At 39.2% G+C, this 9726-nt stretch overlaps 1 protein-coding gene across 1 annotated transcript in view; it reads left to right on the top strand.

Annotated features, from left to right (window-relative positions):
- Nucleotides 1-264: 264 nt before the first annotated feature.
- rhocb (ras homolog family member Cb) overlaps nucleotides 265-9726 on the top strand; it is a 35243-nt gene continuing 25781 nt past the window's right edge. The window contains exon 1 of the mRNA XM_077223050.1: nucleotides 265-431. The gene's annotated coding sequence lies outside the window, so the exon portion shown is untranslated. The remainder of the gene's footprint in view (nucleotides 432-9726) is intronic.

The following is a 9726-nucleotide window of genomic DNA, read 5'->3' as shown; positions in this document are numbered from 1 at the left end:
GATTAAACTGATTCGTGAATGTTTCATTCAAACCGGTTTTGAGGGAATGTTCGACCATGGGTTAAACCGATTAATTAAAGACTGATTCGTTCACGAATTTTACAGAACTGCATATGGTATTTGGAATTCAACTGATCTTCCTCGCAGGCAATGCGCCGACACCTTAACCCCCTGCCAACGCTCGTGCCAATGATGTCATTTTATTTCAACGGCTGAGGGGCGGGGCCGTGAGAGCCAGCTCCTCCCTTCGAGCCAATTGCATTTGGGCATAGACAACTCCAGCAGCGCGTGTCCATAGTCTGTGGGAGGATCTAACGGCAGCGCTCCGAGTCCTCCTCTCCTCCACGGCCAGCCAAACACTTGAACACACACATACACTGCGCCAGAGAAAAAGGAAACCTTCAGCGCTGAAACTTCATTTTGATCAAAAGGTAAGAGTTGATTTCGAAAGCATTTGCGTTGCTATTAGTTTTGATTAGATAGTGGAACAAGCAAGAGCCCTTTCACGGTTTAACACTTCTGCGGAGAGAAAAGAAGTAGGTGTTGGCTTCAGAAAAGCGTCTTTTATGAAGATCAACAACTTGACATGTTTCTTAAAAAGCCAGGGAAAATATTTTGATTGTGACTTATGAGGACACAAAAACGTCGCTGAAGTTGTGGTGTGTTTACGGTGGTCACACCACCTGTTCTCACACGCAGCACGGTATCGCAGTGTTTGTTTTTGACCACAACACCAGATTCAGATGGATCTAGCTTGGGAGTGTGAGACAACACCCCTGTTGAACACCCCACATCGTTGTGTTTAGGCTCACAATGCCGTAGATCAGTTCAGAGATGTCAACGATACACTAAAATCCGCTCGTATAGACATACAGATAAGTGTTTCTTGGTGAAACTTGGAAGATGATGAAAGACCGCGCCTCGAAATAAAATAACTAACTTTCAGCTCATGTTTTTCAAGTCTCAGCAGCTCTTAGTGTGGGTTCGTGTTACAGAATTGTGCGCTAGTTGTGCGTTCATGCCAAACTTTTTACTTTTTGGGTCAGTGACGTGATAGCCATTTATTTTGAAGGGATTGATACAATTGGTACTTAATACGTTTTTATTAATTGTAAAACTTTACAAATAACTTTGAAGGCCTATTAAAGTGTACGCTTACGTGAGATGAATACTCCAGTCTTCGATGGGAAGATTATTTTTGTACTGTATATGGAGCTGGTCGCCTCCTCCTGAACGCCGCCATGTCGACGTCACATGACCTGCCTCGAAATACAGCTGACCGAAAGTCCATAAGGATGTTGAGAGTATGTGGAACGAAAAATGCAATAAAAAAAGAAGGCTAGAATAATTGGTGGTTATTGTTTCTGTTGTAAGATACATAAGCAGATAAACGTAAACATTTTAATTTTATTTACGCTTTTGAAAGTGTTTATATTTGAAAATGTATTTTTTAGATATGAATTTTTTTTTCACTAAGGAAAATTCGTACTTTATGCTTGATGTTTACGCTACTTGAAATTGATTAAAGTCACCATGACATCCTTTCACAACCTGTCACTCACATGGGATCACAGCAATAGCAAACACAGTGATCCAATAAATTCCAGATGGAACTGTACCTCCTAACCCCATCCCCCACCCCTTTACATTTAGTCTTGTTTGGAAAGCAGTTTCTCTCGTATATATGGATATGTACAGGGAAGAAAAGACTATTGTATCAGAACTTCTGTTTCATGCTGACTTTAGCCAAATTGTTTTTTGAAAACATAATCAGTGTTTTTGAAAAAATGTATAAAACCATCTTTAGTGTAATGGTGCGTTCACACCGGACGTGAATAGAGCGTCTAGCACGAGTGATTTCAATGTTAAGTCAATGCAAAGACGTGTTACGCTCGTAAAAAATTCTTGCGGCGCGAATGAGGTAGACGAGAATAGCGTGAATTTACCATCTGGCGCGTCACGCGCTAATGATTTATTTAGTGCTTTTTGTGCATTCACGAGTTTGACACGAATTCGCGTCTGACACCCGAGTTGAAAAATCTGTACTGCTGCGTCAATTCGCGCCGCGTTAACCAATCAGGAGCCAGCTTGCTGCTGTCACGTGGTGAAGTAAATATTTATCACATAAAAACTTAATTTTAATATACGAGACATTAATTTTGTATGCTATTTATTCCATATCTAATCTAGATTATATGAAACATTATTATGAATATAAAGAGAACCAACATAGGCTACTTTAGTGCAAGAACATAGTTCGTGTTGTGTGAGGGGGAAAAAATCACAGGACAGTTTAATCACTTTTGTAGTAGCCAAACAAAACAAAACAAAAATAAATTACAGATTAGGTGGGTGAGGGCGAGGATGATCCTCGCTCTGATTTGGGACAACAGGTCATCAAACTGGGCGTGGGACAGGCTGAAAGCGGCCGTCATCCAGGCGCAGCTCCTGGAGCAAATGGTGAAACTCGCCAAACTGAGTTCACCTCCGAAGGGTCTGGAATTTGGTGGACCCAAATACGGCGACGATTATCCCTACGCCGCTGTTCTGCTCTCCAGAGCAAATACAGAGCGGTGACTCTCTCGATGAATGCTCGATCAACATTAGTCATCTTGTAAAAAGATGTCCGCCAACAGATTTCGCCTCCGACGCGTGGAAATTTCACTTCAAACTTTTGTTTTTTACTCGCGTCAATTTCTCTCTTGATGCACAAATGGATTAAAAGTGTACACGTGTATAACTACACACGGCAAGCGCGATTTTGACGCTCAATTCGCGTCTGGTGTGAACGCACAGTAAATGATTACATTTCTAAGAAATTGTTATTACCTGGATTTTCTTGTTTGTCATTAAACCATGTGTGTTTTGGACAGAAACAGCTGGTTATGGTCTGTTTTGTAGGCTACTTAAAGTGAAGTGTTCAAAACTTGTTAGACAGGAATGATCCAGGTGTTTGTGTTTGAAGCAGTTGCCTATAGGAAAACTCACTCAATGTGTTTGGGAAGGAAGAGGCCATATTTCAGCAGGAATTTCTGAGCTATTCTCTCTGAAACAGACCACCTCCATGTAAGGACAGTGTTTACATCTCAACAGCCATGGCTAAAAACATACAGAGCTACCCAGACAGAATCTTTGGGCTTACTGAGGATGGTAATATTTATTGCATGCATTGAATTACTGCTTGCTTATATATATATATATATATATATATATATATTATTAATAATTTTATTTATTTTTTTATCTGATGATGAGTGTGACTGAAACTGATGGAGAAAAAGAGTGGAGGGTCTGAAGAGCATCAGTCTCACTTGATAAGAATGTTTGAGTGTGCCAAGTCATGCTAGTAGGGACTAGAGAGTCTGTTGTGCCGCCTCAGCAGTGCCAACAGGTGTGGGCTCGCAGCCACATTTCTCTCTGTGAATGAGAGGTGCAGGTCGATATGGGTCATTTTTCAGCTTGCTGTCCGAACATCAAAGTGAGGCACGCTGGTGTAATTCGGAAGCAGTCTTTAGTGCTTTAGTGGGCATACAGTATGTGTAATGCAAACTCTGCACGCTAAAAAAATGTAATAATTAAAACAGAACTGACATTTTATCTGTAAATTAATTATTAAATGTGTTTACTGAGCGTTGACGAACAGGGAGTTTTGTTTGTTTGCTTTTATCTTACATAAGCAGAATGTTTTTGAGGGTGGTTTCCTGCATGCTAAAAACAAGTTGATGTCCTGGAGGACTGTCTGTATGCTGTTGTGTCCTTTGGGCTGTTTTCTCCTCCTGTGGTATTACAACTTATGAAGTAGAGGAACGCTAGGATCCACCAGCAAGGACACCGATTTGATAGAAGTGTGAGGTCTGTCTTGCCCTCAGTGGCTGCAGGTGATGTCAAAAATATTCAACAACAAAAAACTGTCAAGGATGCATTAAATTGACCAAAAGTGAAATTAAAGACATTTATAATCTTACAAGGCATTTCTATTTGAAATAAATGTTGTAGCTTTTGAATGGTTTCCACAAAAAATATTAAGAAGCACAAACATTTTCAACTGTCATAATAATTAGAAAATGCGTCTTCAACGCCAAATTCAGCTTTGCCATCACAAGAATTAATATTTTAAAATAGAAAGCAGGTGTTTAAACTGTACTATTGGATGAACCATTCAATATATTGCAGTTTAACGCTGGTTCCAAACTTTTAACAGTACTTTGGAAATATTTTAACGTCACAATGACAGAGACAGATCTCACACCTATAACTAACAAATCGGTGTCCTTGCTTGTGGATCCAAGTGTTCCTCTACTTAAAGTGTCTGATTACTAATGCTAAATGTAATGCTCAAAATGAAATGCTGTCTTGTGGGCAACATTGCATTTCGGATGACCCCAGTTCAGAATCTCAGCTCATGGTCCTTTCTGATCCCATCCCCCTCTGGGTTCCCTGCTCTGTCTCTGTTCCTAAAGAAGTGTCCTAAATAAGTTTAAAAACCCTTGATCTCACAGAGGGCAGCATCAATACTGGATTCCCAAGTGTTGTTCTGCTGAAAAAGGAAAGCCGATCCTCTATAGAGATCGACCGATTCATCGGTTTTGCCGATTAATCGGCACCGATAGTTGATTGGTGGAACTATCCTTATCGGTAAAAATCCACACCGATAGTTTTTCCGGGTTGCTTCCGTTGCTGGAGCGGCTGAGAAGTGTGCGGAGTCATTACACAGTAGGAGAGCGCTGAGAAGAGACTGCTGGCATTATACAGAGCGAGAGCGGCCTCTAGAGGACAAATAACAAACTATCACTGGCTGAGTTGTTTACTTTAGCACGTGAGGCTGCGCACAGCAAGGAGAGAACACGCAGCACAGAGAGCGCTGACACTTCAGACGCGCATTTAAAACACCGACAGCGAAACGGTATGAATACATAACACTAAAGTATATTGCCATATCATTATAAAGTAATTAATTTGTTGACTAGATGCTGCATCAACAGAGAAAGAACAGAAGTATTTTTACCGTCGAGGCTGAGAGGACTCTAACATTAGTTCCTCAGTCAAGTGGTTTAAACAATGTGACAAAAACACACGCAGACCTGACCCAAATGTTTTGTTGCAATTTTTACCATCTATTTGCAGTATTTTATATCCAGCTGGTCACTTTTATGCATTCATTAGCCGACGAAGTTGCATATTTAAAACAAGTGACGTGATTGCTTTCTCAACATTGATATGTTCATGTAAGCTAGCCGACAGAAACATAAACAAATCAGAAACGCGTTCGATTTAAGTTCTTTTTTTTATCACTACAATACATCTTGTTATTTTGATTAGATAATCATCAAGTGTTCTAAAATAGAAGCAAATAGAGTGAGAGACAATACATAGGCTATATTACGTATACGTAATATAGGTCTTTATTAAATTTTAGTTGCCATCTTTAAGCATGACTCTCTGGAAGTATATGAAATGGTAACACTTTACAGTAAGATTACATTTTTAGCATTACCTAAGGTTAATAAAAGTTGTAGAAGTATTATTCATTGTTAGTTTGTTAATTTCAACATTTACTAATGCATTTGAAATGGAGTTTTAATTCTTATTTTATCTGTTATTACCTTAGTTAATGTACTATGAGCTAACATGAATGATAAAGGTTCAATTGTATTGCTCATATTAATACATGCAGTAAAAACGTATATTGCATAATGCATATAGTTCATGAAAGCTAGCTAATACATCCTTGTTAACAAATGCGACTTGCAAAATGTTACCTATGAAATTTACGTATGTTTCTAGGTTATAGCTAACGAAACTGGTAATATTTTAATGTTTAAATTATTTTCTATATAGAGTTAATTCTGTAGAACTTCTTATTTTAATATATTCATATTTATATATTTATTTTTTCATATTATATTATTTTATATTTACTTGTGAGGTTTGTTTTTTATCCAGTATCCATTTTAAAAAATATCGGTTGAATTATCGGTTATCGGCATTTACGATCAAAGCTAAATATCGGTATCGCTAAAATCCACTATCGGTCGACCTCTAATCCTCTATACTGGAAAAAAAGAGCATTTAGAATTATATATGATTTACGACACTGCTGTTAAAAAATAAAGACCGAAAATGTCCAAACTAGCAGGGTCTATCTTTTCGCTCTCTTTCTGACTGCTCCAAGATCAGTTTGTAGTAGGGATGTAACGATTCACTCAACTCACGATGTGATACGATTCACGATACTGGTTTCACGATACGATTTTCTCACGATTTTTTTAACAAGTGATTAATTTAAGAAATTATAAATGAAAAAGTGTCCCTTTTATTAATTCTCAGACAAAATGCTGCACATTTCTTTTTCATTTTGAAATATATTTGTCAAATAAAATAACTACATTGAAATTGAAAAAAAAATCCCTTCAAGGTTGTTTCAACTCAGTCTTTCTGTCTGTCTGGTCAAGAGGGTGGACACTGGTACCTTCCCACACTAAGTAAAAGACTATGTAAAATTAGTACCACATTTAGAGGGGTTTTAATTTTGTTATAATTTGTATCATTACACTAGCAAGAGTAAAAAAAAAACACACACATTTGGAAAAATATGCCATAACCATCATAAATTCTATATATAAAAAATATATATATATCCATGTACACATTTAGAGAAAGAGATCGTAAAATAAATACTACACCTGGATGCCACGGAAACACTGATGCACCTTGTGATCTCCGTGGCTCTCGCACTTGTCGTATTAATGCCTTTTACATGAAAACGGAGGTGACTTGTGCTTCTCACGGTGGTGATTATTATTAGTCTACGGAAAGTCAAAATGCCGCCACACCTCCGATTTGATGAGTCAATATCTACGCTTGCCGTCGCCATGTGTTTGACGGCGCATGCACACCAGTGAGGCACACACTGGCGCGGCGCGAGCTGAGCAAACCGAGCGTTTTCAGTCCATTCCTATCCACAAGTTTCCTACGTCCCATGAGGCATTGCGTCAAAAGTGGGCGCGACTTCCGGTTCGAAGTAAACAAGCAGGAGTTGACACTCATTCATTCATTAGTTGACCGTCATTCAAGATTTAGCAATCCAAACTTAATGATGTGCAGGGGTGTCACGATTCTCCAAATCCTCGATTCGATTACATTTTCGATTCTAAGGTCACGGTTAGATTCGATTCTCGATTTTTTTTTTTTAAGCACAGGTTGCTGTTGCTCCTAAAAAGCTGACATCAGTTCATCGCTATCTCACACATCTCTGTTATTATCAGTGAAGCTGACTGCACAATGAATCTTTCATAATATATAGCCTACACTTTGTTTGTTATAATTAGAGGATTTGCCAGCGTACAGAATTCAGCACTGAACAAAAAGTCAGTTTTGAGCGGTGAGGAGAGTCTATCTTAAATGCTTCTGATTGGTCATTGCGTTCAAGAAATCAACACATATGTCTGTGATTGGCTAAATCGCTCAACGCTGCAAACATGTTATAAATAGAAACTCTGGCCTGTAAATCGTTTCTATTTTGTTTTAGTTGTTCTTGTTGCTTTTTTACAACAGATGAAAAAAATTTATTAGTTTTTATATGTTTTATTCATAGATATTTCTATTTTGCGGGAGTCCCGCGAATCTTTTTATTCTCCCGCACACACAGAGTGAGTGCATTGACGCCCGCGCTCGCACTCGGCCATCAAATCTAGTCCCGCGCCGCACTCTATTGCGTTGGGAGTGCACGTCTATAGATCAAGAGCCCGGCCCGAGGATAGTGACGGGAAATATCGGCCAAGCTCGGGCATAGAATCCAAGTTAGAGGACTCACCTGTTAAAATTTGCCTGTTAAAAGTATAACATTTAAAGCCCCTGAAATTACTAGAAAAAAAGAGTAGTTAATTTTGATGAACGAGATTGAACAATAGAGTCAGTAAAACGATCCGAACTTTCCATCACGGGCGCGACATGGGGGCGTGGCAGTATCGACGATTCCATTTTTTATTTCGATTTTTGAGTTTGTGAATTAATTTCGATCACCCTTTGACACCCTTAATGATGTGGGAACACAACCTCAACAAAATTAAAAGGGATGATATAACAGTACCTTTACCATCCGCGGTAGATGGTTGGGAGGATGACGTGAAGAAGTGGCCTCGTATCACGTATGGTAACATTTTTAGCTATTTTGTAGATTCAGTAGCCTGTGATGGTAAGGCGATGAGCAACCTGAAAAGCTCAGAGGCATATCAATATCTACACAGTGATAAAGTCGGTCGAGTGTTGTTTAAGGACGTCGGAAACGACCTTGCGTATCTAAAAGCTGACATTGAGCCGAGCCAGAGTTTGCATGTAACGCATCATAAGGCTTGGGTGCTAGTTTCAGTGGCATTTGAAGTACAGACTAGTAGTGGGAAGTTCGGATCAATTTTACTGACTCGGATCTTTGAGTCTCGTTCAGCAAAATGAACGAATCTTTTTTCGAGTCATTTCGTTCATTTCACCAGAATATAATTAAATGTCATGTTAAATAGCCCAAAACATCAAGTTAGTCTACTTACGAAAATGTTGATTCAATTTAAAATAAATAAAATAAACTATAGGGTAATGCAGCCAAAGCCAATTTATAAGAAACCGAAATGTTAATTTATTAATTGGATCTTAAGTTCAAGCTATTGCAGTTAGTTCACCTCACCTCCTTTTTCTCCGCCTCTTGTGTCATCGGGTTCGAACTTCAAAACGTTACTTAGTTGTCGATGTCGACTCGTCAGTGTCTGTGTGTGTGGGCCGTGTGGTGTGACACAGCAGCCAATGCAATCAGAGAGTGATTCGTTCATTTTGTGTTGATCGCGCATGCGCGCAACATCGCATAAGGTACATGAAGTCATAAATGATTAGTTCATCTTTCGCGAGTCTTCGGGTTCGGCCGGGTCCGAGTCTTTCGTTCTTCCAGTCAGTCCCATTACCCTTTTCAACAAAAGCATTTTGAGAGCCGGTTCGGAGCCGGTGCCTACTCGCGAACCAGTTCTTTGTGTTTCGACAGCCAAAGAACCGGTTCTCGGCCAGGAAAACTGGTTCCAATGCGGCACCAACTCTTTGCTGGACTAGAACCAGAGAACCGTTCTTTTACCACGTCATGCGGCGGGGGCTGGGAGCAGGTTTAGATGTGTTCGAAACATCTTTTCTGACCGCAAAGCCAGGAGAAACATTTGCAGAAACACGATGTTGTCCGCCATTGTAATTGTTATGCTTGAAGTTGGCGCAAGCGTTTCTAGTTTTTTTATTTTTTTAATTTTTTTTATTGAAAACATTATGTAAGCAAAGAAGAAAACAGTCACCACACAGAACAAATAAACGGAAAGAAAAAAAAGACAAGACAGGGGTACATAACTAATCAGAAAAGATTACATATCAAAGGAAAAGATTAACAGACTTATATATTTCAATTGTTTTTAAAGCCTTCTTGGTACACGAGTTAGAGATAATCCCAAAGTAATGTTGTACTTGCAAGCGTTTCTAGCTAAGATGTATGTCTAAGATGTATGGATGTATGGTACACAGTGACGTAACGACGTCGTTCGCTGGGCGCTCTAGTCAGTGGAAAAACAAACCGGTTCTCAGAAGGTTCACAAGTTGAACCAACTCTGAACCAACTTTAAACCAGCACCAGTTCCGAACCAGTTCTTTTTTGGTGGAAAAGGGGTATTAGAGACTATGCTGTCACTACCGGAAAGAGAAATGATT

Source organism: Siphateles boraxobius, unplaced genomic scaffold, assembly GCF_051911475.1.
Source record: "Siphateles boraxobius isolate OS27281-9 unplaced genomic scaffold, OSU_SipBor_1 9, whole genome shotgun sequence".
In the NCBI taxonomy this organism is placed as follows: Eukaryota; Metazoa; Chordata; class Actinopteri; order Cypriniformes; family Leuciscidae; genus Siphateles; species Siphateles boraxobius.
This window is presented reverse-complemented; position numbering and strand designations above follow the sequence as displayed.